The following is a 26,748-nucleotide window of genomic DNA, read 5'->3' as shown; positions in this document are numbered from 1 at the left end:
GGAGGGGGAATGAGAGTGGCAAGGGAGGGAGAGAAATTAGAGTGACAAGGGAGGGGGGAAATGAGAGTGACAATGGAGGGGGTGAAATGAGAGTGACAAGGGAGGGGGATGAGAGTGACAAGGGAGGGGGGAAATGAGAGTGACAAGGGAGGGGGGGAGTAAATGAGAGTGACAAGGGGGGAATGAGAGTGACAAGGGAGCAGGGGAACGAGGGGGGGAGAGAGTGACAAGGGACGGAGGGGGGGGAGAAGAGAGTGACAAGGGAGGGGGGAGAAGAGAGTGACAAGGGAGGGGGGAGAAGACAGTGACAAGGGAGGGAGGGGGGAGAAGAGAGTGACAAGGGAGTGGGGGGAGTAAATGAGAGTGACAAGGGAGGGAGGGGGGAGAAGAGAGTAACAAGGGAGGGAGGGGGAGAAGAGAGTGACAAGGGAGGGGGGGAGAAGAGAGTGACAAGGGAGGGGGGAGAAGAGAGTGACAAGGGAGGAAGGAGAAGAGAGTGACAAGGGAGGGAGGGGGGGAGAAGAGAGTAACAAGGGAGGGAGGGGGGGAGAAGAGAGTAACAAGGGAGGGAGGGGGGAGAAGAAAGTGACAAGGGAGGGGGGAGAAGAGAGTGACAAGGGAGGGGGGAGAAGAGAGTGACAAGGGAGGGAGGGGGGAGAAGAGAGTGACAAGGGAGGGAGGGGGGAGAAGAGAGTGACAAGGGAGGGAGGGGGAGAAGAGAGTGACAAGGGAGGGAGGGGGGAGAAGAGAGTGACAAGGGAGGGGGGAGAAGAGAGTGACAAGGGAGGGGGGAGAAGAGAGTGACAAGGGAGGGGGGGAGAAGAGAGTGACAAGGGAGGGAGGGGGGAGAAGAGAGTGACAAGGGAGGGAGGGGGGAGAAGAGAGTGACAAGAGTGGGGGGAGAAGTGAGTGACAAGGGAGGGGGGGAGAAGAGAGTGACAAGGGAGGGAGGGGGAGAAGAGAGTGACAAGGGAGGGGGGAGAAGTGAGTGACAAGGGAGGGGGGGAGAAGAGAGTGACAAAGGAGGCGGGGAGAAGAGAGTGACAAGGGAGGGAGGGAGAAGAGAGTGACAAGGGAGGGAGGGAGAAGAGAGTGACAAGGGAGGGGGGGAGAAGAGAGTGACAAGGGAGGGGGGGAGAAGAGAGTGACAAAGGAGGGGGGGAGAAGAGAGTGACAAAGGAGGGGGGGAGAAGAGAGTGACAAGGGAGGGAGGGGGGAGAAGAGAGTGACAAGGGAGTGGGGGGAGTAAATGAGAGTGACAAGGGAGGGAGGGGGAGAAGAGAGTGACAAGGGAGGGAGGGGGGAGAAGAGAGTGACAAGGGAGGGAGGGGGGAGAAGAGAATGACAAGGGAGGGGGGAGAAGAGAGTGACAAGGGAGGGAGGGGGGAGAAGAGAGTGACAAGGGAGTGGGGGGGAGTAAATGAGAGTGACAAGGGAGGGAGGGGGGAGAAGAGAGTAACAAGGGAGGGAGGGGGGAGAAGAGAGTGACAAGGGAGGGGGGGGAAGAGAGTGACAAGGGAGGGAGGGGGGAGAACAGGGTGACACGGGAGTCCCCAGAGCCAGACCAAGAGCCAGACTGCAGCCAGAGACCAGATCATCTTATTGTCCTGGTGGTAAGTAGACAATGCAATATGTTTATTATTTAATTGTTTAGTTATTAATACTACATTGGAAACTAATTTACCTCACATTAAGGCTCAATTCACACGTCCGCAATGTGTTTTGCGGATACACGGAGCCGCGGATCCACAAAACACGGAAATCGGCAATGTGCGTTTCGCATTTTGCGGACCGCACATTGCCGGCACTAATAGAATATGCCTGTTCTTGTCCGCAATTGCGGACAAGATCAGGACATGTTCTATTTTTTTGTGGAACGGAAGTGCGGACCCGGAAGTGCGGATCCGCAATTCCGTGTCCGGGCAGCACATCATGCTGCCCCATAGGAATAAATGGGTCCGCAATTCCGTTCCACAAAATGCAGAACGAAATTGCGGACGTGTGAATGGAGCCTAAAACTTCTAAAAGGATACTATAGTCCCAGAACCAGTACAGTTTGATGTAGTGGTTCTGGTGTCTATCGCCTGTTCCTGCAGAGAAAAGACACTGTGCAGTACTGGTGGTAAAGGAGCACTATAGTGCCAGGAAAACAAACTCATTTTCCTGGCACTATATAGTTGTTAGGAGTGGGGCACCCTCGTGTCCCCCTCCCACTGGGCTGAAGGGGTTAAAACCCCTTCAGCCACTTACCTTTCTCCAGCGCCGGCACTGGGAACTCTTCTCCCCGATCCTCCTCTCAGCTGCGAATGCGCATGCGCACACATTCAAAACTATGTTCCGCGTCTTCCCACTGTAATTTTCACAGTGAGAATCGCGGAAGCACCTCTAGCGGCTGTCAGGGAGACGGCTACAAGAAGCTTGATTAACCCTAAGGGAAACATAGCAGTTCTATATAAGCAGTTCTTTTAATTTAAATGCTGAGAAAGGGGTGGAACATATGTGATGTCATGATATGGGCAGATCATCTGATAGGGGGGGGGGGGGGCGGCAATTTTTATCTTGCCTAGGGCGGCAAAAATCCTTGCACCAGCCCTGTCTTCACCCAACCACCTGAATTTCCTACTCAAGCAGCAGAGAGATTCTCAGAAAAGAGGAATTTCCACAACATCAGCAGTCCTCCTACTCTAAAAACAAGGTCAAATCCTCAGAACTTATTATCTATATTACAGTCGAACCAAAAAGATCAACAGCGTGGATCAACAACACAACGGGGTTGTAAATGCAACAAAGGACACCACAACAGCCTGCCGGATCTCTCTGCATTCAGACATTGCCGGAAGCTACCGCGTTGCCAGGCCACATTAACAGCAGTTTTAGTCCAGCCATTTCTCGGCATGTGTGCCGCGTTGTGGCTGGATTTCTGCTGGTCCCCATTATAGCTAATGGGCTGGCGGGTGTAAGGTAGCGTTCGGCAGTGCCGAATCCAGATATCTCCAGCAGGCTGCTCCCTGCCGAAACAGACTGCCGGAGATATCTAACACTAGTGTGAAACTTGCTTTAGTAAGCAGGGGTCAGAACTAGAGATTAGCGATTTGATTCCGTAGAATCAAAAGTTGACCCAAATTTTTCCAAAGATTGGGATTCTATTGAATCCAACTTTTTGCTAATTTGATTCCAACTCAGAGTTTTGGGGGAGAGAGAGAATGAGAGAATACCATGTAATCCACTGCTTATCAGGGCATTTGAAGCATTTTTTCGATTCAGGTCTAAAAGAAATCAGATGTCAGATTAGGTCGCATTGGACCCAAATCGGATTTCCTGAAATTTGCACATTGCCAGTCAGAACATATTCCCTGGCAGTCGGACCTCAGAACCATATCACTGGCACATGACTCCATGGCTTGACTCATAAGACTGGGGCACAGACATCACATTAGAACTGGACTTCACAAAGAAAAATATCAATGTCAATATTATGTACTAAGAGTACCTACTGCATCATAATGGATGGTGGATGAAGGTGTATTAGACGGAGTTCACCCAAATTTGTTGTGTCCTATGAGGTGTGCTCCATGCTGCGCCCTTACTTTGGAAAACTTCTCCCCTCTCACATCTTGACTTTCACCCAGACACTAAGGATGATATGCTGCAACCACATACCCCTCCTCCCTCTTTTTTCCTCTTTTCTGTCTCTTTAGTTACTATGTTATTTCATACTAATTTATTATTGACTAAGGAGATTTCTGAATATTTGCATAATGCCCACAAGCCTGGAAAGCAGAACTCACAACCCGCGGGAAAGATGCCAATTTTCCCCAAATAATATATATAAAATTTCAGCTTCAAATTGTTTCGTTTCTGATGAAAAGTTACGAGTAAAAGCTCAAAGACTTCTCTCCATAGTCACTAAAATCAAGCTGATCTCTCTAGGCTTCCGATACTGAAACCAGGTATTCCATTCAGCTCAATGGCTGCATGGAACATGTCATTGGTGACTCTGAAGAATCGAAATCACATCTGATGAAGTGACACATACGTAAAACACTCATATGAGCAAGAGTCGTTACAAGGCATTAGTAAGACTGTGATGACCTCAAGGGGTTTTCCAAGAAGTGTAGAACAGCAAGCCCTTTCCCTGCTTCACTCAATTCTTGGTAATAATTAACAGACACATATAATATTCCTATAGTCACAGTTTCATGGCCAGTAAATAGGTATTTTTACTGACAAAACCTATACAGTATACTAAGGGTGGGTTCACATCAGAGTTATGTATTCCGTTCTGGCTTTCCGTTATAACATGGTTATAACGGAAAATAACCAAATCCATAAGACGGAAGTCAAAACTGAAGCCTTTAAGAGGCATTCCTTTTTATATCTGTCATAATAGAAGTCTATGGGAATCATAACGGATCAGTCTGGTTCCCGTTATGCAGGACGGAAAACAAAGTCCTTTCGACAGGACTTTTTTGTCCATTCTGCATAACGGGAACCAGATGGATCCGTTATGATTCCCATAGACTTCTATTATGACGGAAAGCAAAATGGAATGCCTTTTAAAGGCTTCTGTTTTGCATTCCGTCATAATGCAAGTCTATGGGCAGCATAACGGATCCGTCCTGGTTTTCGTTATGCAGGACTGGACTCCTGATAATGGCGTATCCGTTATGCTCCTCATAGACATGTATTATGAAGGATCAAAACGGAATGCTTCTTAAAGGCTTATGGATTCCGTTATTTTCCGTTATAACCATGTTATAACGGAAAGCCATAACGGAATACATAACACTGATGTGAACCCACCCTAAGAAATATATAGACATCCAAAAAACCAAACTCTTTCAAGAACTTGATGTAAAACCACTCAGATTCAATTGAATGAACTATCATGAGTATCACCAGTAATGTCAAAGATGCTCATAGACTTAAAGAACACCTATCAGTGGGATAAATCCCATTAAACCAGGTATGATGCCTGGTAAGGTTGATCCTGCTAATTGAAAAGATAATTGTCTTTGTGAAAATAAGTTGTGGCTTTCTTTTAAAAAAAAACAACTTGTATTTTTTCTGCCAATATGGTCTTCTTTGCACCAAAGGGTGTGGCAATCACTGGAAAACTGAGGAGCTCAGGTACACTGAGTGATCAGGACACACCCTTTGGTGCACTGAAGTCCTGATTTACATAAAGAATATGTAATGCCTGGTGGAATACAGTTGATCCGGCTGACAAGTGAACTTTAATCTTTAGTCCAAAATTTGTTGGCATCTGCCTACTACAGTTGCCCATATACATGAAATAGTTATTAGCTACAGCCTACTCCCTGACCTCCCCATAAAAGACATATTTCGTACCCCCCAATCATCAGATATGGATCCACGTTGACTTGATAGGTCATCAATATTCTTCTCCTGGAAAACCCCTGTAAGGCATTACAAGGCACATCTTACAGAAGAACGGACAATCGGGTGATCCTTGATCCTTACCCAACATCGGGGCACAGTTGATAGGGGAAACTTTCAGACAGTCTAAGCATACCTTGAGTAGAGATCTAAAATCCGCTAGGAATATTTTCTTCAGTGCACACAAACACGTAAAAGCTTATTCCCATCTGGGATATTTATGACATATTGATAGGATATGCCACAAATGTCCAACAGGTGCAGGTCTCACCTGTGGGACACGCTCCTATTTAAGAACAGAGCCCCAAAGTCAATGGAGAGCGAGACGCACATGCGCAGCTTTCTCCTTTCAATGCTGTGGGACTTCCAAAAATAGCAGAGCTCTGGTTTGGCTATTTTCAGAAGTCCAATAGAAGTGTGAATGGAAGGGTGGTTGCACGTGCGTGGCTTGCATTCCATTCACTGCTATGGGATTTCTGAAAATAGCTCAGGTTGTTTTGGAAGCGCCAAAGCAGTGAATGGAGAGGACATTGTGCATGATATTAACGGAAGGGCCAAGTTCTTGAGATAGGAGCAGATTCCAAAAGTGGGACCTGTTCCTGTCAGACATTTATGGCATATCCTATCAAAATTGGCAGGTTTGGTTGACAATAGTCTAGCATGTATGGGGGCCACACATTAATTCTGATAAGTATCAGTGTAAAACCGACCAGGAACATGACAAAAAAATTGGCAGATCAGTTGAGGATCTTATGTGTATGGGCTGAAGCCTTGGATTTCTGCCAGTGCATCATGCATCACATGACCTGAAAGGAGATTCCTGATTGGTTGAAGTCTGTGACTAGCTTTTCACTGAACCTTTCTCATGATAAATATTATATGTTCTTAACCTATTCCCCTTTAGTCATTATGGGATATGATATTGCTGTGATTGTGTGTTGTTTAGATTTTTGCATGCTTAGGAAGAAATCTTCTGCAGCAATGAACATGACATGGTTTTCTCATAAAACTATAGGGGAGCTAGAGCTTCACAGGTCACAGGATAAATCTGAGTTGTCTTATGGAATGTATGTTATGATTTCATGAAAGTGGTTGCCCAAGTTCTGCATCTCTACATTATAGCGGGGAGTTTCCTGCTCAGAATTCCCTTCCATGAGCTAGATCAGAGAGCTGCAGCCCTGGGTGACCCAACTGAACAGTGTATGATTTACACCCCACCGAGTGATGAGAACTTGGACCTGAAGTGATCAGCTGATGGCCCATGTGGCTTCATACTAAGAAGGGGTAAACTGGAAAATAAAGCCTGGTTCCCATCACCACTAAATTACGAGGAACCACGAGGAAAAAAGCCAGAGGAACATTTTATTTTTACAAATTTGGAATCAGTGTGCACTGAGAGTATAACACACTTCCTTAAAGTTTAATTGGACACTCTTGATGATACTGGAAGGCTGTGATTGCATGATCAGAATATATGATGAAATATGCATGAATCATAAATGACTCATCATCACAGAAGTCTCTGCATCAAGTAAAGCAATGTTCTCGGCAGAAGTACTGTAGAAATTTTTACATTTGTGTGCCTTTTTTTGAAGATTCATCTGCTATATATAAGATCCAGGAGCTATCCAATACTGGATGCACAGGACTTGAGCCCAGGTGTCATTTGCTGCAGCCTGGCCGTGGGCACAACCAACAGGTTATGACCGAGACCACTCCATAGTGGGGTATTCCAACAATGGACATTTAAGGAATATCCACTGTACATGGGATCTTAAAGCTTGCCTTTCAGAAAGGGTCCCATGCCATATTTTTAGGGTAAAACTCATCTGCATAGGGGAGGAGAGCTCTTGCCTATCATTGGGCTATCCACAATTATGCAATTTTTGAAGCTAAGTGTATCCTGGTTATAGTGGTTAGAAGAGATGGCCTTGCGGTTCGCCCGCCATATTCTTTTACATTGTGAAGAACTTTGACCCATGACACATCCATCAGGTGGTACAGGACAGCCAATTGAGACGTTTCAGCACATGGACGTACCCCCTACCTTATAAATAAACCTGATCTGGCTGCCATTTTACATTCAGTGTTTGCCAGTGTGGGGAGAGGTTGCTGTGTGGAGCAAGGACAGGCTGTTAGGGACACCAAAAGCTAGCTAATAGGGCCACAAAAGTCATTTTAAGGACTGGTATAGGTGTGCTATCGATATGTGTGATACACAGAGGGGTGCGATATACTTATAATATACTTTTATAATGAGTCAAAAACACATAGATCTATATAGTGATCACCTGGAAGTCAGGGGCCTAGGGGCTAGGGGCTTACTAGGGCCATTTTTATATAGGGTAAGTTTCCAGACAGGGTCGCGCTTATCAGGGCGGGTGGTCTGTGGTTAGGCTATCAGGGCCAGAATAGCACCCCCTGTAGGGCAATATCAGGGACAGTTCTTTGCCCACCCTGTCCTTCAATACCACCTCATCATCTAGCCCAGGGATGGATGTTTTTTGCTTTCCCTCCAGGATTCATCGATATGCACTGGAAACCCCCGGATTGTGGTAGGACATACGGTTTCTGATTTAGTGCCGCCGAGCACTTGTTATTGCCGACCACATCTATGCTTTTTGCTTAACTTTAATAATTTAATTTATTTTCATTTTGAGGGATATGTTTTCTATTCACAGGTCCGCAAAATGGGTCTGCATCCGTTCCGCAATTTTGCGTAACGGGTGCAGACCTATTCATTTTCAATGGGGCCGGAATGTGCTGTCCACATTCGCATCAGTGCTGTTTCCGCAAAAAAATAGAACATGTCCTATTCTTGTCCGCAATTGCAGACAAGATTAGGCATTTTCTATTATAGTGACGGCGATGTGCGGACTTCAAATTGCAGAGTGCACATGGCCAGTGTCCTTGTTTGCGGATCCGCAAAACACTTACGGCCGCGTGAATGGACCCTCATAGTAACATTATTAAAGGTTACGTTTTATCTTCATGTATATTCTAATGGATTGCCTTCCTTGTACAATGTTATAATATACTTTCTATGTTAGACGGTATATTATACTGCATTTGTGTTGTGCGGCAGTTGTGTGCGGTTCTGCTGCGATACTGCAGGTATATAGAGGGACAAGCGTTATTGGAACAAATAATTTCTACTGGTGTGATATACCAGTCGCCCCCAAAAAAACTGATTGAAGCGGGGTGTTATATACCAATATACTTTCTTTATAGTGCATTTGGGTACTGTATAGTGCATTTGCGCATGCGAAAATTATATTGCCGATATAATCTCAACAGTTATGAGTAAGAGCCTGGAGGCTTGAAACAATTGTATTGCTTATGAACAGAGAACCCAGCAGAAGAGCTGCAACCCCAAGCTGTGAGATCAGGAAGAGTTGATGCCTCGGGGGGACGTACTCAACACAGCGAGTAGTTGTAGTGTGTCACTGGGCTCAATGCTAAATCTGTACTAGGGCTACCCCCTACCCTGCGCATTCATAATACTGGTGTCTTAAGTGGTTATTAGTGTTGGGCGAGCATGCTTGGCCGAACACCAGTTCGGCTCGTGCATCGCTATGCTCGGCCAAATATCACATGTGCTCGAGCGCGATGCTCGAGTCAGTGTATTTAAATATCATTTAGTCTCTATTTCTGAAAAGTTTCTGGCGGGATTTGAACTTTCAACCTTCTACATTACAACCAAGAATGTTAACCACTACACTATAGAGCTGCATGGCCAGTTACTATTAGTAAGTATTCCTATACAGCAGAAGTCTCATATTATTATATTTTTTTAAGTAACTAGCCGTACAATTCTATAGTGTAGTGGTTAAGGTTCTTGGCTGTAATGTAGAAGGTTGTGAGTTCAAATCCTGCCAGAAACATTTTAGAAATAGAGGCTAAATTTAATTTAAACATAAGTTTTCAGCCATAATATATTTACATATATTATTATATATTTTGAATATATAATATATTATAATATACAGTACAGACCAAAAGTTTGGACACACCTTCTCATTCAAAGAGTTTTCTTTATTTTCATGACTATGAAGGCATCAAAACTATGAATTAACACATGTGGAATTATATACATAATATTATATACATATTCTAGGTTCTTCAAAGTAGCCACCTTTTGCTTTAATTACTGCTTTGCACACTCTTGGCATTCTCTTGATGAGCTTCAAGAGGTAGTCACCTGAAATGGTCTTCCAACAGTCTTGAAGGAGTTCCCAGAGATGCTTAGCACTTGTTGGCCCTTTTGCCTTCACTCTGTGGTCCAGCTCACCCCAAACCATCTCGATTGGGTTCAGGTCCGGTGACTGTGGAGGCCTGGTCATCTGGCGCAGCACCCCATCACTCTCCTTCATGGTCAAATAGCCCTTACTTTCAAAGTTTTCCCAATTTTTCGGCTGACTGACTGACCTTCATTTCTTAAAGTTATGATGGCCACTCGTTTTTCTTTACTTAGCTGCTTTTTTCTTGCCATAATACAAATTCTAACAGTCTATTCAGTAGGACTATCAGCTGTGTATCCACCTGACTTCTCCTCAACGCAACTGATGGTCCCAATCCCATTTATAAGGCAAGAAATCCCACTTATTAAACCTGACAGGGCACACCTGTGAAGTGAAAACCATTTCAGGGGACTACCTCTTGAAGCTCATCAAGAGAATGCCATCAAGAGTGTGCAAAGCAGTAATCAAAGCAAAAGATGGCTACTTTGAAGAACCTAGAATATGACATATTTTCAGTTGTTTTACACTTGTTTGTTATGAAAATAATTCTACATGTGTTAATTCATAGTTTTGATGCCTTCAGTGTGAATCTACAATTTTCATAGTCATGAAAATAAAGAAAACTCTTTGAATGAGAAGGTGTGTCCAAACTTTTGGTCTGTACTGTATATATATCAAAAGTATGATTTTATATATATATAAATATATATATATATATATACTCTTGCAAATACCGCAGCAGCACAGTTAGATAGTGTGAACTGGGTGCAAATCCTTCAGGAAGGTCGACTTCTCCTCCACTGTATATATATCCCAAAAAGCGAGGCAGCACTCCAGATAAGATGTGAAAGGGTGAAGACCCCAAACTTTAATTCCCCAGCAACGTTTCGGCCTTCTCAATGAGGCCTTTGTCAAGCTATACAACAGTGCAATAGCAGGGTATATATACCCAACAAACAAGTGCAATCAAGTCACATGATACAAATCAGTGAAAACACATGATACAAAAACTGTTCAATCACGTGATATTACAATCATTACAATCATTACAAAATATCCATGTAATCATAGTATACAAAAAATTCTATAGTTGAATAAAATCATTCAATACAGTGTAATGCAGAAGTGTCAATATATCCTCTTGTATCCCAAAATTAGATCTGGGATCATGTATATATGCATTGTTTGCTGGGGACAGATCGTGCTGCCAGAAAAGAGCTAGTCAGTATGGGGAAGAGAAATGGCATTATCGATCGCTCCTCCACATGATGTGGAGGAGATCATTGCATGTAATAGCATCAGTCTTCTTTGGAATGCCCCCCCCCTTCCCCCAATCGCCTGCTGTATCTGCAAATGTAATACTAGCTTTAATGGATCTTCTTTTCCTCAAGTTTCCTCAAAAAATCAAGATTTCAGAAACCCAATGAGTAGGGGAACTTTTTTTTACCTAATGTAGGGCATACCCTATAAATCTGAAATGTGAAAACAGTTGCTAACATTTTCCTAAGACATTACCAACAGACTTTTGCCAACCTAGACTCCTATACCTTTCGAACACCAAAATAGGTCAGACTGACAGCATAAAGGGGAAAATTAAATGATGACCAGGGGCCTTCACCTTTGGATCTAGGAAGCTTCACTTTTATGGAGGACACTGTATAGTGCAATATCTTGAAAGTCACTGTGTTTGGCACTGTTATTTTAAAGGCATTAGCAATGTGGTACTATTATTCATCAGGACAATATGGCAGTACTATATAAATAGTCCCTGTCCTTTAAGTCACACATCCAAACCCTCACCTCCACCTGTTACTTTCAACTTAGGAACATATCTCATATTCGCTCCTTCCTCACCCTTGAGTCAACTAAAGTGCTATTGCATGCCCTCATCATCTCCCAATTTGATTACTGCAACATTCTCCTGTGTAGCCTCCCATCCAGCACTTTTGCTCCTCTCCAATCAGTTCTCAGTTCTGCCACCCGACTAGTCCACCTCTCTTCTCGTTTCTCCTCTGCCTCTCCACTCTGCCAATCCCTTCCCTGGCTCCCCATTGCTCCCCAATCGACTACAAGATTTCTCATGTGCATTTCCCATACTCTGGAACTCACTACCCCAACACATCAGACTTTCCCCTAACATCCAAACCTTCAAAATTAACCTAAAAACCCACCTCTTCAGGAAAGCCTACAACCTGCAATAAGCATGCTGCCACCACGCAGCCAAAAGAGCAGCCTATACCCTCACCTACTGTGTTCTTCCCCCTTCCCTTGTAGATTGTAAGTTCTTGAAGGCAGTGTCTTCTACCCCTCTGTACCAGTCTGTTAATAGTTCCTTGTTTATTAAATTTTATATTACGCATGTGTAACCCTCTCTTGATGTACAGCGCCATCGAATAAATAATAATAATAATTCCAAGCATATCACTGTACCACTGTCATTCAGAAATCAGCTTCAGTCAAAAAGAGTTGGAAAGTTGGCTGGAGGTGTGTGTTTTTCCCTCTCTTAAAATCTAAGAGAGTGACTGGGGTAGATATGCAAATCCTGTGTAATTTTTCAACAAGACAGTTTCTAAAACACTTAAAAATGAGGTGTGAATAAATCTAACTGAAATCACATACAGCACTAGATAGAATAAATATCACATTGTCTTCTCAGAGGTATCTCTGGTAGCTTTCTCAACCTCCATCATATATGGTTGCCAGCATTTTCAAATTTTCCTACCAGAATTTTTTACTTCTACGTCACATCAGAGACATCTCGAAGATGAGAATTTTGCTTCTGGTAAAGTATGTATGAAAGCAGTCTGTTACAAACTGAACTAATCATATCTCTATTTTTTGGGGGGGGGAAAAGCAGAGTGTCCAAAACAAGGGAAAAGTCCACCAAATTCAAAGGGAGGCTTGCCAACTTTCAAAATGCCTCTCTTTCTGAGGTAGGTCTGACTGTAAACGTTCCACCATGCTGTTGGACCAGCTTCTAAGTCCTCTCCCCACCATCATCCTTATCTGTTATCAGCTCCAACACTGTGGCTGTGTCAGGCCCAGTGTTGGAGGCAGGAGCCAGTAGTGGCCACTCAATGTGTGTTGAGCCACCAAGCGCCCCACTCGGCAGATACAGAACAGTAGACTTACCATAAACCATATGGTTAGTCCTATACATAGGGGTGTTTGGAGTTAGGAATTATAGTATTAAATCTTGGATGACAGCACAGAGAAGTTTGTACTGTCAGCGACCACCAGTAACCGAGAAGAATTTTTAACTAACAGGCTATGGGTGAGTTCATTTCTAAATTTGAAATGTGTTATAATCATGGATACCTTTGGGAGCATTTGTTATTACTGCATTCTACTTATCCTGGAATAAAATGCTTTTTTTTATCAGTCTTCATTAAAATGTTTTAAGTTACCATTTAACTTCTACAGCCTCAACTTTTCATTGCTTCTGTAGACTAGATAGATAGAAAGATCAAACAAAAAAATGTGTCAGGCCCATCTACTAATGACAAGGTGGCTATACAGATGGGGCCTACACGATCAGACCTATCAGGCCTACACTATCAGACCTATCAGGCCTACACTATCAGACCTATCAGGCCTACACTATCAGACCTCTCAGGCCTACACTATCAGACCTATCAGGTTTACACTATCAGACCTTTCAGGCCTACACTATCAGACCTCTCAGGCCTACACTATCAGACCTATCAGGCCTACACTATCAGACATCTCAGGCCTACACTATCAGACCTCTCAGGCCTACACTATCAGACCTCTCAGGCCTACACTATCAGACCTCTCAGGCCTACACTATCAGACCTCTCAGGCCTATACTATCAGACCTCTCAGGACTACACTATCAGACCTCTCAGGCCTACACTATCAGACCTCTCAGGCCTACACTATCAGACCTCTCAGGCCTACACTATCAGACCTCTCAGGCCTACACTATCAGACCTCTCAGGCCTACACTATCAGACCTATCAGGCCTACACTATCAGACCTATCAGGCCTACACTATCAGACCTATCAGGCCTACACTATCAGACCTATCAGGCCTACACTATCAGACCTATCAGGCCTACACTATCAGACCTCTCCTGGGCTTTTAACCTAAAAAATTCTGTGCAATGTTGAATCAAGCAATTTGATATTCTGATCAGAGGCCCTAGGCAGGTAGGTCCCATCTGTTGGAAGCCACCTTGTGTCTGGTAGATGGCTCTGACACAATTTTGATCACAAATCCCCGGAGATTCTAATTTTCATACAGTGAATATAGCAGTAATACAATTTACTTTTATTCATGTTTCCAGTGTTTTCATGTGTCTTTGTGAATAAAGCACTGTGCTGGTACTTGTAGTCCTTGTTTGCTTTTAGATCCATAAATATTAGAGAGGAATAGATAGATAGATAGATAGATAGATAGATAGATAGATAGATAGATAATGATCCTTCTTTTCCCTGACAAGGCTGCTCTTACAGTAGAGATCTCCATAATGTAACGGCTCTTAGGCCTCTTTCACACGGGCGTCGTGTGTGAGGGCCGGACAAGATGCGGGTGTGCTGCAGGAAAATGCGCGATATTTCCGCGCGAGTGCAAAGCGTTTTAATGCGTTTTGCGCGCTCGTGAGAAAAATTGGCATGTTCGGCAGACCCGAACCCGGACTTCTTCACAGAAGTTCGGGTTTGGGATCGGTGTTGTGTAGATTTTATTATTTTCCCTTATAACATGGTTACAGAATGCTTAGTAAAATGTCCATTGAGGGGTTAAAAATAATAAATAAATTTAACTCACCCCATCCACTTGATCACGTAGCAGATCTCCTCTTCTTTCTACTTTCTTCAGGACCTGGCTAAAGGACCTTTGATGACATCACTGTGCTCATCACATGGCCCATCACATGGGGGGGGGGGGGATGGACCATGTGATGGACCATGTGATGAGTGCAGTGACATCATCAAAGGTCATTTAGCCAGGTCCTGAAGAAAGTAGAAAGAAGAGGAGATCCGCTACGCGATCAAGTGGATGGGGTGAGTTAAATTTATTTATTATTTTTAACCCCTCAATGGACATTTTACTAAGCATTCTGTAACCATGTTATAAGGGAAAATAATAAAATCTACACAACACCGATCCCGGTTCGGGTGTGGGTACCAAACATGACGATTCTTCTCACACGCGTGCAAAACGCATTAAATTGCTTTGCACTCGCGCAACACGCTACGCCGTGTGAAAAAGGCCTAAATGTGAGAAATTTTTTACCATAAATCAGATCTTGTGGAACATCTGAAAACTCACACAGAGGAGAAAGCAGATTCCTGTACAGAATGAGGAATACCATTTCAACGAGCTTACTCAGGTGAAAATCTCTTGCTGTGCAGATTTTCTGAAAGGTAGTGGTTTTCAAGGATAAAGCCTTATTCACACTTCCATGTCCATGCTCAAATCTGCGAAAAGGTGGTCAGTGATGCCTCTGAGATTGTCTATGAAGAATCTGTGTGTGGTCCGTGTGTCCGTATTTTGCTGTCCGTGTATCAACTGTTTTTCACGGACACTGTGCAGCTAAAAAATAATTTTAAAAAGCATATCTTCCTAATGATCAGTGAAACACGGATGAAACACGGACGGCATCCGGGGTTTTCACAGACCCATAGACTATAATAGGCATGACGGACAATATAGAGCATGCTTCCGTGCTAAAACACGGACCCACAGACCATGATAAAGAACGGATGTGTGAATGCTAGTGTTGGGCGCGAATATTCGAATCGTGAATTTTAATCGCGAATATCGCCACTTCGAGAATTCGCAAAGATATAGAATATAGTGCTGTATATTCATATCTGCGAATATTCTATTTTTTACCCATGATACCTCCCTGCTTCTTTCTTGTGGGCCAATAAGAAGGCTGCAATATCTTTGTCAGAGCTTAGCAACATCCCTAGCAACCAATAGGAAAGTTGCTTACCCCTTACTATATAAGAACCTCCCCAGCAGCCACTTTCTGCAGTTTTTTGGAGTTCTGAGAGAGAGAGAGCAGTGTTATTGCTGTGCTCTGTGCTTTGCTGTGTCATTACATTAGATAGTTACTTAGTTAGTTGGTTAGCTCATATATATAATACAGATAGTCAGTGTAGGTTAGATCAGTATATAGTGTAGCTGATAGGTTCCAGTGCAGGGTGTTAGGCAGTTTGATAGGGATTACTGTTTCTCTGCTGTCCATACATACATGCTACAGACATAGTGCTGTGATGTCACAAGTTCACAACAATACTTAGTGCACCAATCAGTAATATGTAGTCAGACCTGCTAAAATGTAGTAAGTTGCACGCATTGCACCAAAATATGTGCATCATTAATTGCCGATTTGTGCAATCGCGAATATATTGGAGCACTTGACTCTATCTGCATATAAAGCTATTGTAATGTTCTGCCATGCCAACCATTTGCTCCAGTCTCAGGAAACTTCTAGCAGCTTGAAAAATGTAGCAAAAGTGAACCACGTCTGTATTGCGCGCGCAATACGCGCATATTACATTGCCGATTTTCGCAATCAAGAAAATAATTGCAAATTCTTAAATTGGCGAATTTATGATAAATATTCGTGAAATATCGTGAATACAAATATTGCCCTTGCCGCTCATCACTGGTGAATACACACATTAAAATAAATGGGGATGTGTGCTGTCCGTGGAGAACATGAACAGCACACGCATGTGGAACGCTGACGTGTGAATGAGGCTTTAGAAATGTAACTCATTTCCTCCAAAACCATCAGTGTATAAGAAATGAATCTGTGTCGAACTGGGTTTATACTAAAAAGGCTAAATCCAAAATGATCTTCCATGTGTGATTAAAGCGTTTCCTCTGCACACCGAGATCTTAGCCAAAATATTTTCTAGCCTGCCGGAGGTCCGTGCCGCTAGTGTGAAAATAGCCTTACAGTAAAGACTCCATAATGTGACCGCTCTTACAGTAGAGAGCACAATTGTGTGACCACTCTTACAATATGGATCTCTAGAGTGTGACTGCTCTTACAGTAGACAACTCCATAGTGTGACCGCTCTTACAGGAAAGACTTCATAGTGTGTCTGCTCTTACAGGGGAGACTCCATAGTGTGACCGCTCTTACAGGAAAGACTTCATAGTGTGTCTGCTCTTACAGTAGACAGCAACAGTCTACAGTATACAGTCTACCGTATGCAGATATTGTCAGATGTCAGATATTGAAAGTAATATAATGACATTGCTTTAATGTGGTTTTCCAAAATTCTGATATTGATGATGTATCCTCAGGATAGGTCACCAATATCAGTTCAGTGGGGGTCCGACACCCAGGACCCTCGTCGACCAGCTGTTTGAGGACTCTGTGTCGTGGCCTTCTCACAGTTCACCAAGCACAGAGCCGTCCATTGGATAGTGGCTGTGCTTGAACAGGCCCAGTCTCTTGAATAGGACTGAGCTGCACCTAGGCCATGTGACTGATGAACATGACGTCACTGGCCTAGAAAGAGGTTTCTTCCTAAAGCTGATAGTCGTACCCCCAAGAATTAGACTGATGACCCATCCTGAGGATAGACCATCAATATCAGAATCTCAGACAACCCCTTTAATCTAGTATGAATAGGTCAAGAGGACTGGTGCCGGATGATTAAATATTCTGGATTATCAGATGACCACTTTGCTGTACGTAAAAGTAAAATGGTAACAGAAACATTTCTTAAATTTTTAAAGTGTTGTGAAGTTTAAAGCATAAGATAAAAGTTCTGTAAACAAGTCCCAGATTATTAGCCTTTGTGGAATATCAGATGTTTATAATATAGGATGGAACGACCATGGGCAGAACATCATGAGAAGGTAGACTCAATTTGTAGCTGCTGCGTCCCAAGATCTTCAGACACCTTCTCCATAAGCGCGACTGCTGCCTAGAAACACCTGCCACGAGGAAGACGGAGAAGGATCCCCATTGATCTGCATGTCTGATGTAGTCACCCAGTTGTCAGCAGATTGGGCCCATGCAGAGCGGCAGTGTAGCACCACCTCCAATACACAACCAAGACAATGGTTAATGACACCAAGATCAGAATACCAACAAGAAGATGAGAAGACCAAAGCTCAGTGACGACCAACAACAATTCTCCAACCAAAACCATGTCAGATTTAGCAGAGATTTCGGTAAAACATTTCTCTGGCACCAAGCCAGACAATCACATGAAGATGGTATTCCCAAAAAGTAAAGTACCATTGTTTCCAACTCATGGAAACCACCAACCAGACTTGGAGAAGTTTGGGTGGTTTACTAAGAGCCGTGGCCTCTTTTCTCCATAAATTATGGGGGTTTCAGTTTGCGTACCCCCATCTTTTGACATGTTTCCATGATGGTGGTCATTTGTCACGACCTATAGTGATATCACATTCTAGTTATGAACCTACTGCATTATCTTAAAGGATTGTCTTCTTACAGACCATAGCATTACCATATGCAGATATACAGTCAGGTCCATAAATATTGGGAGATGGACACAATTCTAACATGTTTGGCTCTATAGACCACCACAATGGATTTAAAATGAAACAAACAAGATGTGCTTTAACTGCAGACTGTCAGCTTTAATTTGAGGCTATTTACATCCAAATCAGGTGAACGGTGTAGGAGTTACAACAGTTTGCATATGTGCCTTCCACTTGTTAAGGGACCAAAAGTAATGGGACAGAATAATAATCATAAATCAAACTTTCACTTTTTAATACTTGGTGGCAAATCCTTTGCAGTCAATTACAGCCTGAAGTCTGGAACGCATAGACATCACCAGACGCTGGGTTTCATCATTTTACCTTCAGTTTTGTCTTCAGCAAGTGAAATGCATGCTCAATCGGATTCAGGTCAGGTGATTGACTTGGATATTGCATAACATTCCACTTCTTTCCCTTAAAAAACTCTTTGGTTGCCGCATGCAGTATGCTTTTGGTCATTGACCATCTGCACTGTGAAGCGCCGTCCAATGAGTTCTAAAGCATTTGGCTGAATATGAGCAGATAATATTGCCCGAAACACTTCAGAATTCATCCTGCTGCTTTTGTCAGCAGTCACATCATCAATAAATACAAGAGAACCAGTTCCATTGGCAGCCATACATGCCCACGCCATGACACTACCACCACCATGCTTCACTGATGAGGTGGTATGCTTAGGATCATGAGCAGTTCCTTTCCTTCTCCATACTCTTCTCTTCCCATCGCTCTGGTACAAGTTGATCATGGTCTCATCTGTCCATAGGATGTTGTTCCAGAACTGTGAAGGCTTTTTTAGATGTCGTTTGGCAAACTCTAATCTGGCCTTCCTGCTTTTGAGGCTCACCAATGGTTTACATCTTGTGGTGAACCCTCTGTATTGACTCTGGTGAAGTCTTCTCTTGATTGTTGACTTTGACACACATACACCTACCTCCTGGAGAGTGTTCTTGATCTGGCCAACTGTTGTGAAGGGTGATTTCTTCACCAGGGAAAGAATTCTTACAATTGTTTTCCGTGGTCTTCCGGGTCTTTTGGTGTTGCTGAGCTCACCGGTGCGTTCCTTCTTTTTAGGAATGTTCCAAACAGTTGTTTTGGCCACGCCTAATGTTTTTGCTATCTCTCTGATGGGTTTGTTGTGTTTTTTCAGCCTAATGATGGCTTGCTTCACTGATAGTGACAGCTCTTTGGATCTCATCTTGAGAGTTGACAGAAACCGATTCCAAATGCAAATATCAGACTGGAAATGAACTCTGGACCTTTTATCTGCTCATTGTAATTGGGATAATGAGGGAATAACACACACCTGGCCATGGAACAGCTGAGAAGCCAATTGTCCCATTACTTTTGGTCCCTTAACAAGTAGGAGGCACATATGGAAACTGTTGTAATTCCTGCACCGTTCACCTGATTTGGATGTAAATACTCTCAAATTAAAGCTGACAGTCTGCAGGTAAAGCACATCTTGTTCGTTTTGATTTCAAATCCATTGTGGTGGTGTATAGAGCCAAAAATGTTACAATTATGTCCATGGTCCAATATTTTTTGGACCTGACTGTAGTCCTCCACCCCCTGAACATAAAAAAACTAAGAGAACTGAAGCTCATAAACATCCAATTATGAAAAAATACTTTATTGTTACATAATAAATAGTTAATATATTACCATTAAAAAGGAGAGTAAGGAACAAAAAACACTATCCCGGCAACACAGATCACTGACTCCAAATACATATGTATAAGATCAGGAATACATCAGTAACATATATTATAATTATTTGCAAAAGGTGAGTCCTAATAAATAGTATATAGGGGAGAAGCAACAGATGGTAATACTGCCCATGATGCAAACAGTACTTAAGTGAAGCACTTTATAGTATAACGCATACAGTGTATACCATCTGAATCATGCAAAATATAATCTGACCTAATGTCCTGAGTATATATAAAAACAATGTGCACTATATGGGTGCAAAAGACTCAGATTTAGGACCTGAGTGCCTGGGATGGCGTTACCCCGACACTCGTTTCGGCGTGCCTTCGTCCAGGGGTAACGCCATCACTGTAAGAACTACTATTTAAACTGCCTTTAGCCAATGGGAGCCCTAATAATTTATGATTTACCTGACCTGAACATGTAGGGCCGCACTGAAGCTCCGTAGTCCCGCCCACAGGCGTCATGCCATGACGTGGTGGATCACATGATGGTGGTCACGTGACGCATCCGGTTGGCATAGAGACGTCTGGAGGAAGGACACAGAGCGCGACACCGCGCGTGCCATTTCAGGCAAGGAAATCTAGATCAAAAGTACATAACATGGTTATAAACAAGTACATCATATGACGTAATGCAGTGCATAAAAAACAAATACATAAATAATCGTAATACCGCGTTATAAATGGAGTAGATCAGATACAATGCATTACTCAATATCATGAGATACAATATCACATACTTTGATATGGCACATAGATACAATAAAAATAAGAATATGAACAATAATAATAAATATATTCATAAGTCTAAGTGATTGGTGAGCCAATTATGCTGCAAAATTTTATAAATAAATATATATGTAAAATAAAATAAATTACAATTCATAAATGCCCCGAAAATCCATAAAATAAATTGAAGAACAAAAATGAAAAATAAAAATGGAATAAAAATGGAATAAAAATGTGCAACCCCCGGAACATAGCAGATTTGTGCCCCCCACCTACATTTTTACATGTAGTCATGAATGGCCACTTGTGTAATCTGAGAGAGTGAGAGTGATTGCTTCTCTCTGTAATGGATGAAAGATGGAGGTCCTAGGTGGGGGGACCACCTTCTAAGATGTCCATATGCCCTAAGAGGTTTTTGTATCGACATAACCCTTTCTCTTTTACAGTGCAGCTCCAATGAGTTTAATAAAAATTTCAGTCCTGCTACTTCTGTATAGGAAGAGAACTTTAAAAGCCCAGTCTATTTTAGAAAATGCATTTGCTGTACGCTGCTAATCTCCAAAAACTACAACTCCCACGAGACCAAGACATGCTGGGAGTTATAGTTTTACAACTGTCACAGAAGTGCTACAGAAACCTGCTCAGGCTTATGAGTAATCCCTAGACAAGAAAAAACTGAATTCTTGTTGATAAGTGAGAGCTGTAAATACTCACGCGTTTCAGGATCTGTCCTCTGTTATAATATTATCCAAGTCAGACTACCACAAAGCTTCCGAGTGAAAATCCAAATCCGAAGTGTCTGGAAGATAAGACATTGATGAAACTTATGTGAGGAAGTGTTGAAGCTTCTGTGACGTCTCTCATCGAGTGGGAGGAGGTTCCTCTTGTGATTGAGAATTTCCCCTCTCGTCCTGAATAAAACTTGGAACAGATCTAAAACTCTCATAATCTATAAATCACATTCCTGTGGGTATACAGTCATGCCAAAGAAGTAAGCACGCCCCATGGGCATTTTTTTTTATAATGTTTGAGTGGATCCATAGCTGATTGTTGTTCACACAGCAGGAAAATTAATGTAACAAAGCAAAAAAAAATTAAAAATTTAAAAAAGTATCAAAATGAAACATGAAATGAACCAAAATGAAACAAAAATAAACAGATGTATCAGTATTTGTCTTGATATAATACACAGAAAAAATGACTGGGGTATTCCCATCTCAGACAGCGACTAGGATATACCATCAATGTCAGATAGTGCAGGTTCCAGCTCCAATCGCCAGAGTGGGGCCCCCTAAAGTGAAGGAGAGCGCTCCATTCATGCGCGGCCACCCTCTATGCATTGCCTTGGTTATTTCCAGAAGTTCCATAGCAGTGAATGGAGACGAGGTGGGAGTGTAATTGTGGTGCACTCTGCTTCACTTTGGGGGCCCCGTTCTGGAGATCGAGATGGGTCCTAGAGGTGGGACCCACACCTATCGCGATATGCCACCAACGTCTGAGATAGGTATAAAACTGTATAACTAGACTTTCAATAGTTTCTGTCAAGTTATAGATACAGTAGTTACAATGTCAATTACTGATGTGGAAAAAGTAAGTACACCCTAGTACAGTACCTCCTAACATGTGACAGCGCCCTCTCCTGGAGGTGTTTCCTGTACCTGTATATAAGTCTACTGCATAGACTGGCAGCCATTTTTAGGCTATGGGATATAAATGGCACCGGGGTGGGAGGGTTGGTGGATATCAGACAGAAAGTTCTGTCTGCAGGGTCCTATGGCGGGGCTTGTGCCTCATCATAAAGAAAAGACCCGCACTCCTCCAGATTAAAATCCAAAGCTTTCTTGCAAACTTCTTAAAAATGTGTTGCCATCAATAAAGTTGCTTTGTTTTGATGTTCTTAAAGAAGCTTTTTTTTTTTTTTTACCCTTTTGATTTCCAGTATTTTTGATTTAACCTCTTCACAGTCACAATAAAATTGGAAAAACTCTTCCAAAAATGTCACTTTTTATTGTAGATTAATTAATTTCATGAATCAGGACCAGTGACATGTTCTCCCTTTGAGTTCCAGCAGTCATAACTTTTTAATGTTTCCTACATTTTCGGGTATATATATTGTATTAAATAAATTTTATTGTTTAATTTTAGGGGGACAAATAAAAAAACTGCACATTTTGTGGAATTTATTTACGGAGTTCACTGTGTGGTATAACTAGTTTAGTGGTCTTATTAAGAGAAACAAAATAGGAGTCTTGCAGGTTTGATACCTTTTAATGGCCAACAAACGTAGAAGCAATGATGTCACATAGCGAGCTTTCGAGACATCATCAGTCCATTCATCAGGCGTGCTACAGGAATGTATGAAGAAACAGCAATGTACAGCTAGCAGGATGACGTGGCTTTGAACGGGAATATTTCATCTATTTCATTTAATGTTTGTGTTTGTCATTATATCTACATTGTCCCCCATAACAGTGACCTCTACAGCACCCCCTTAATAGTGAGCTCCACATCACTCCACACCTTTAACAATGACCTCCACAGGGCCCCACCCCCCATAACATTGACCTCTACAGCACCCCCTTAATAGTGAGCTCCACATCACCCCAACCCTTTAACAATGACCTCCACAGGGCCCCACCCCCCATTAACAGTGCCCTCCACAGCAGCCAACCCCTTAACACTACCCCTACAGTGCCCCCCCCCCCTTAAAATGTGACCTCCACAGCACCCCACCTGCCCCTCTAACAAAGGTCTCCACAGCGGCCTGCCTTTTAACAGTGACCCTCTACAGTGATCTCCTCCTATAACAGTGACCTCCACAGGTCCCCGCCCCCTTAACATTGATCTCTACAGCACCACGCTCCCTTAACTGTGACCTCCACCGTGGCATCGCCCACTTAACAGTGACGACCTCACACCGCCCGCTCCTTTAATCGGGACCTCCACAGCACTCCGATTCCTTTACAGTGTCATCCACAGCGCCCTGCCCTTTTAAAGGTGACAGTGAAGAAAAATGGCTGGTTTGTTATGGAAACCTGGTGTAAAACTGTGTTTATGTCAAGACTGAAGGACCTGTGAGCTTCTATTGGCTGATAAGGGTCATGTGACCGTGTGTATGGCAGTTGGTATATGAGTGAAAGACCTGTGGGCTTCTATTAGCTAATGCAGGTCATGTGATGGTGCCATATTTGCATTTTTTGGGGAATATCTCAGGAACGGTACGTCCTAGAGAGCTAAGACCCAGTCTAGAACCTTTCCGGACACCTGATATACCTATGTGCCAAATTAAGTGCAGATCGGTCCAGTCGTTTGGCCGTGCATAAAGAACAAACAGACAGTCAACAGACAGACAGAAATGTATTTTTATATATATAAGAGACTAGCAGAAGAACCCGGCTTCGCACGGGTATATTTCCACTATTTCATTTAATATTTGTGTGTGAGGTTAAAAGAGATCCACAGTGTTCCCCATAACAGTGACCTCCACAGTGCCTCACCCCCTTAATAGTGACCTCCACAGCAACCCACCCCTTTAATAGTGACCTCCACAGTGCCCCACACAGTTAACTGTGACTTTCACAGCCCCCCCATTACAGTGTTCTCCACAGAACCCCGCCCCCTTAAATGTGACCTCCACAGTGCTCTGCCCCTTTACACTGACCTACACAGTGTGCCACCCCTTAAGTGACCTCCACAGTGGCCCACCCCTTAACAGTCACCCCACAATGCCCCGTCCCTTAAAAGTAACCTTTACAGTACCCCGCCACCTTAACAGTAAACTGCACAGTGGCCCAACTCCTTAACAGTGACCTTCACAGAGCCCTCCCCTTAACATTGACTTCTACAGCACCTATCCCCCTTAACGTTGACCTTCACAGTACCCTGCCCCCTTAACACTGACCTCAAAAGTGGCCCGCCCCCTTTACAGTGACCCTCCATAACGATCTACTCTTACCAGTGACCTCCAGAGGACACCGCCCCTTAACATTGACCTCCATAGCAGCCCGCCCCCTTAACAGTGACCCTCCCCTATAGCGGCCTACCCCCCTAACATTGACCTGCACAGGGCCCTCCCCTTTAAGAGTGACCCCTCACTGAACCATGCCCCCTTAATATAAGACCTTCACAGAACCCTGTCCTGTTAATATGACTTCCACAGCACCCTGCCCCCTTAAAATGTGACATCCATAGCACTTCGCTCCTTAACAGTGACCCTCCACAGTGCCCTGTGCAGCGGCCAACCCCCTTAACATTGACCTGCACAGGGTCCCTCCCCTTTAAGAGTGACCACACCCACTGCACCACATCTCCTTAATATAAGACTTCCATAGCACTCTACCCCCTTAAAATGTGACATCCATAGCACCTTGCCCCTTAACAGTGACCTCCACAGCATATCTCCCAACTTTTGAAAAGAGGGACATTATGTGTGGCGCGTGAAGCCGTACTAGGCCACGTCTCTAACTCCGCCCAAAAATAACGAAACACCGAATCCCACGATATGTCCTACTTTCTGATAGCCGCTATTCTTTGGCTGTTAAAGAAACAGCTTCATAGACTTTAATTGGTTATAAAAATCGCTGTGTGACGACTGTTACTTAAACTGCCCTCACACTGCCATTTTTCGCATCCATGTGCATATAGGTAGTGTTGAGCGAACTTCTGTTTTCAAGTTCGGCATACAAGGTTCGGGTTATCTAAGAATTCCGTCATGGATTCCGCCACCATGGACCATACGTTATAGTCCATCATAACGGAATCCATAACCCAAACCTTGTACACCGAACTGCAAAACAGAAGTTTGCTCAACACTACAAATAGGCTAAATAACATCGCTCCCCTCCTTTCAGCCCCTCCAACATAAAGTCCCACGTACAAAACAACACTATCTATCTACAGCCTCCTCCAATGTACAGTCCCATGTAAATACCATCATCCCCCTCCCTCCAGCCCCCTCCAACATACAGTCCCATGTAGATAACATGATAACTAGGCAAATAACCACTTCTTCCCTCCAAGCAGAACTACAGCTCCTAGCACATCCCTGGCTCTCAGCCTCTTACATTAAATCAGTTGCAGTGTGTTCTCTACACTGCTAAGCCCTGCCGTTTCATGCACTGATCACATGGACGTGATATCATCGCAGGTCCTTCAACTGTTGAGCTCTGCCTACTGACATCATTCCAGGTCCTTCAGTGACTGCAGACAGAGGAGGACGCTCCACAGCCCCCCCCCCCCCCCCCCCCCCCCAACTCCTGATGATGAGGTTAGTAGAAAGTGGGAAATGGGCAGCTGAGGTGAATGGTGAAGTGGGGAGCGGAGGACTCCCTGCTTCACCAATACAATCAGCTGTCTCTGCATCCTATGGAAGCAGAGACAGCTGAAAGCGGGACATACCAACCCCGCCCGGAACTGCGGGACAGCCCCTGAAATCTGGGACTGTCTCGCTGGATTCGGGGTGGTTGGGAGGTATGCCACAGGACCACGTCCCTTTAAAGAGGACCTTTCACCGATTATTACACTGTGAACTAACTATACAGACATGTAGAGCGGCGCCCGGGGATCTCACTGCACTTACTGTTATCCCCGGGCGCCGCTCCGTTCTCCCGCTATTCCCTCCGGTATCTCCGTTCACTAAGTTATAGTAGGCGGAGATTCCAGTCACTAAGTTATGGTAGGCGGAGTCTGCCCTTGTTCTTCTGTAGCGTTTGCCAATCGCAGCGCAGAGCTCATAGCCTGGGAGGTTATTTTCTCCCAGGCTGTGAGCTCTGCGCTGCGATTGGCAAACGCTACAGAAGAACAAGGGCAGACTCCGCCTACCATAACTTAGTGACTGGAATCTCCGCCTACTATAACTTAGTGAACGGAGATACCGGAGGGAATAGCGGGAGAATGGAGCGGCGCCCAGGGATAATAGTAAGTGCAGTGAGATCCCCGGGTGCCGCTCTCAGGAACGGAGGCCCGATCTAAAACCTTCCCGGACGATGTGCCAAATTTGGTGCAGATCGGTCCAGTCATTAGGCCGTGCATAAACAACAGACAGACAGAAATTCATTTTTATATATATATATATATGTAAGAGAGAGAGGAGAGAGATAAGAGCAGAGACATGGTGGAATGAATGGAAATTTGAAAAGCAACAGAATATCAAGAT

The 26,748-nt window shown here is 43.7% G+C and overlaps 1 protein-coding gene across 1 annotated transcript in view; it reads right to left on the bottom strand.

The window, feature by feature from the left end:
* LOC120993187 (T-lymphocyte activation antigen CD86-like) overlaps positions 1-21,400 on the bottom strand; it is a 70,863-nt gene extending 49,463 nt beyond the window's left edge. The window contains exon 1 of the mRNA XM_040421747.1: positions 21,309-21,400. The gene's annotated coding sequence lies outside the window, so the exon portion shown is untranslated. The remainder of the gene's footprint in view (positions 1-21,308) is intronic.
* Between the last annotated feature and the right edge of the window lie 5,348 nt (positions 21,401-26,748).

Source organism: Bufo bufo, chromosome 3, assembly GCF_905171765.1.
Source record: "Bufo bufo chromosome 3, aBufBuf1.1, whole genome shotgun sequence".
NCBI classification, from domain to species: domain Eukaryota; kingdom Metazoa; phylum Chordata; class Amphibia; order Anura; family Bufonidae; genus Bufo; species Bufo bufo.
The sequence above is the reverse complement of the archived record's forward strand: the minus strand, read 5'-3'. Positions and strand labels throughout refer to the sequence as shown.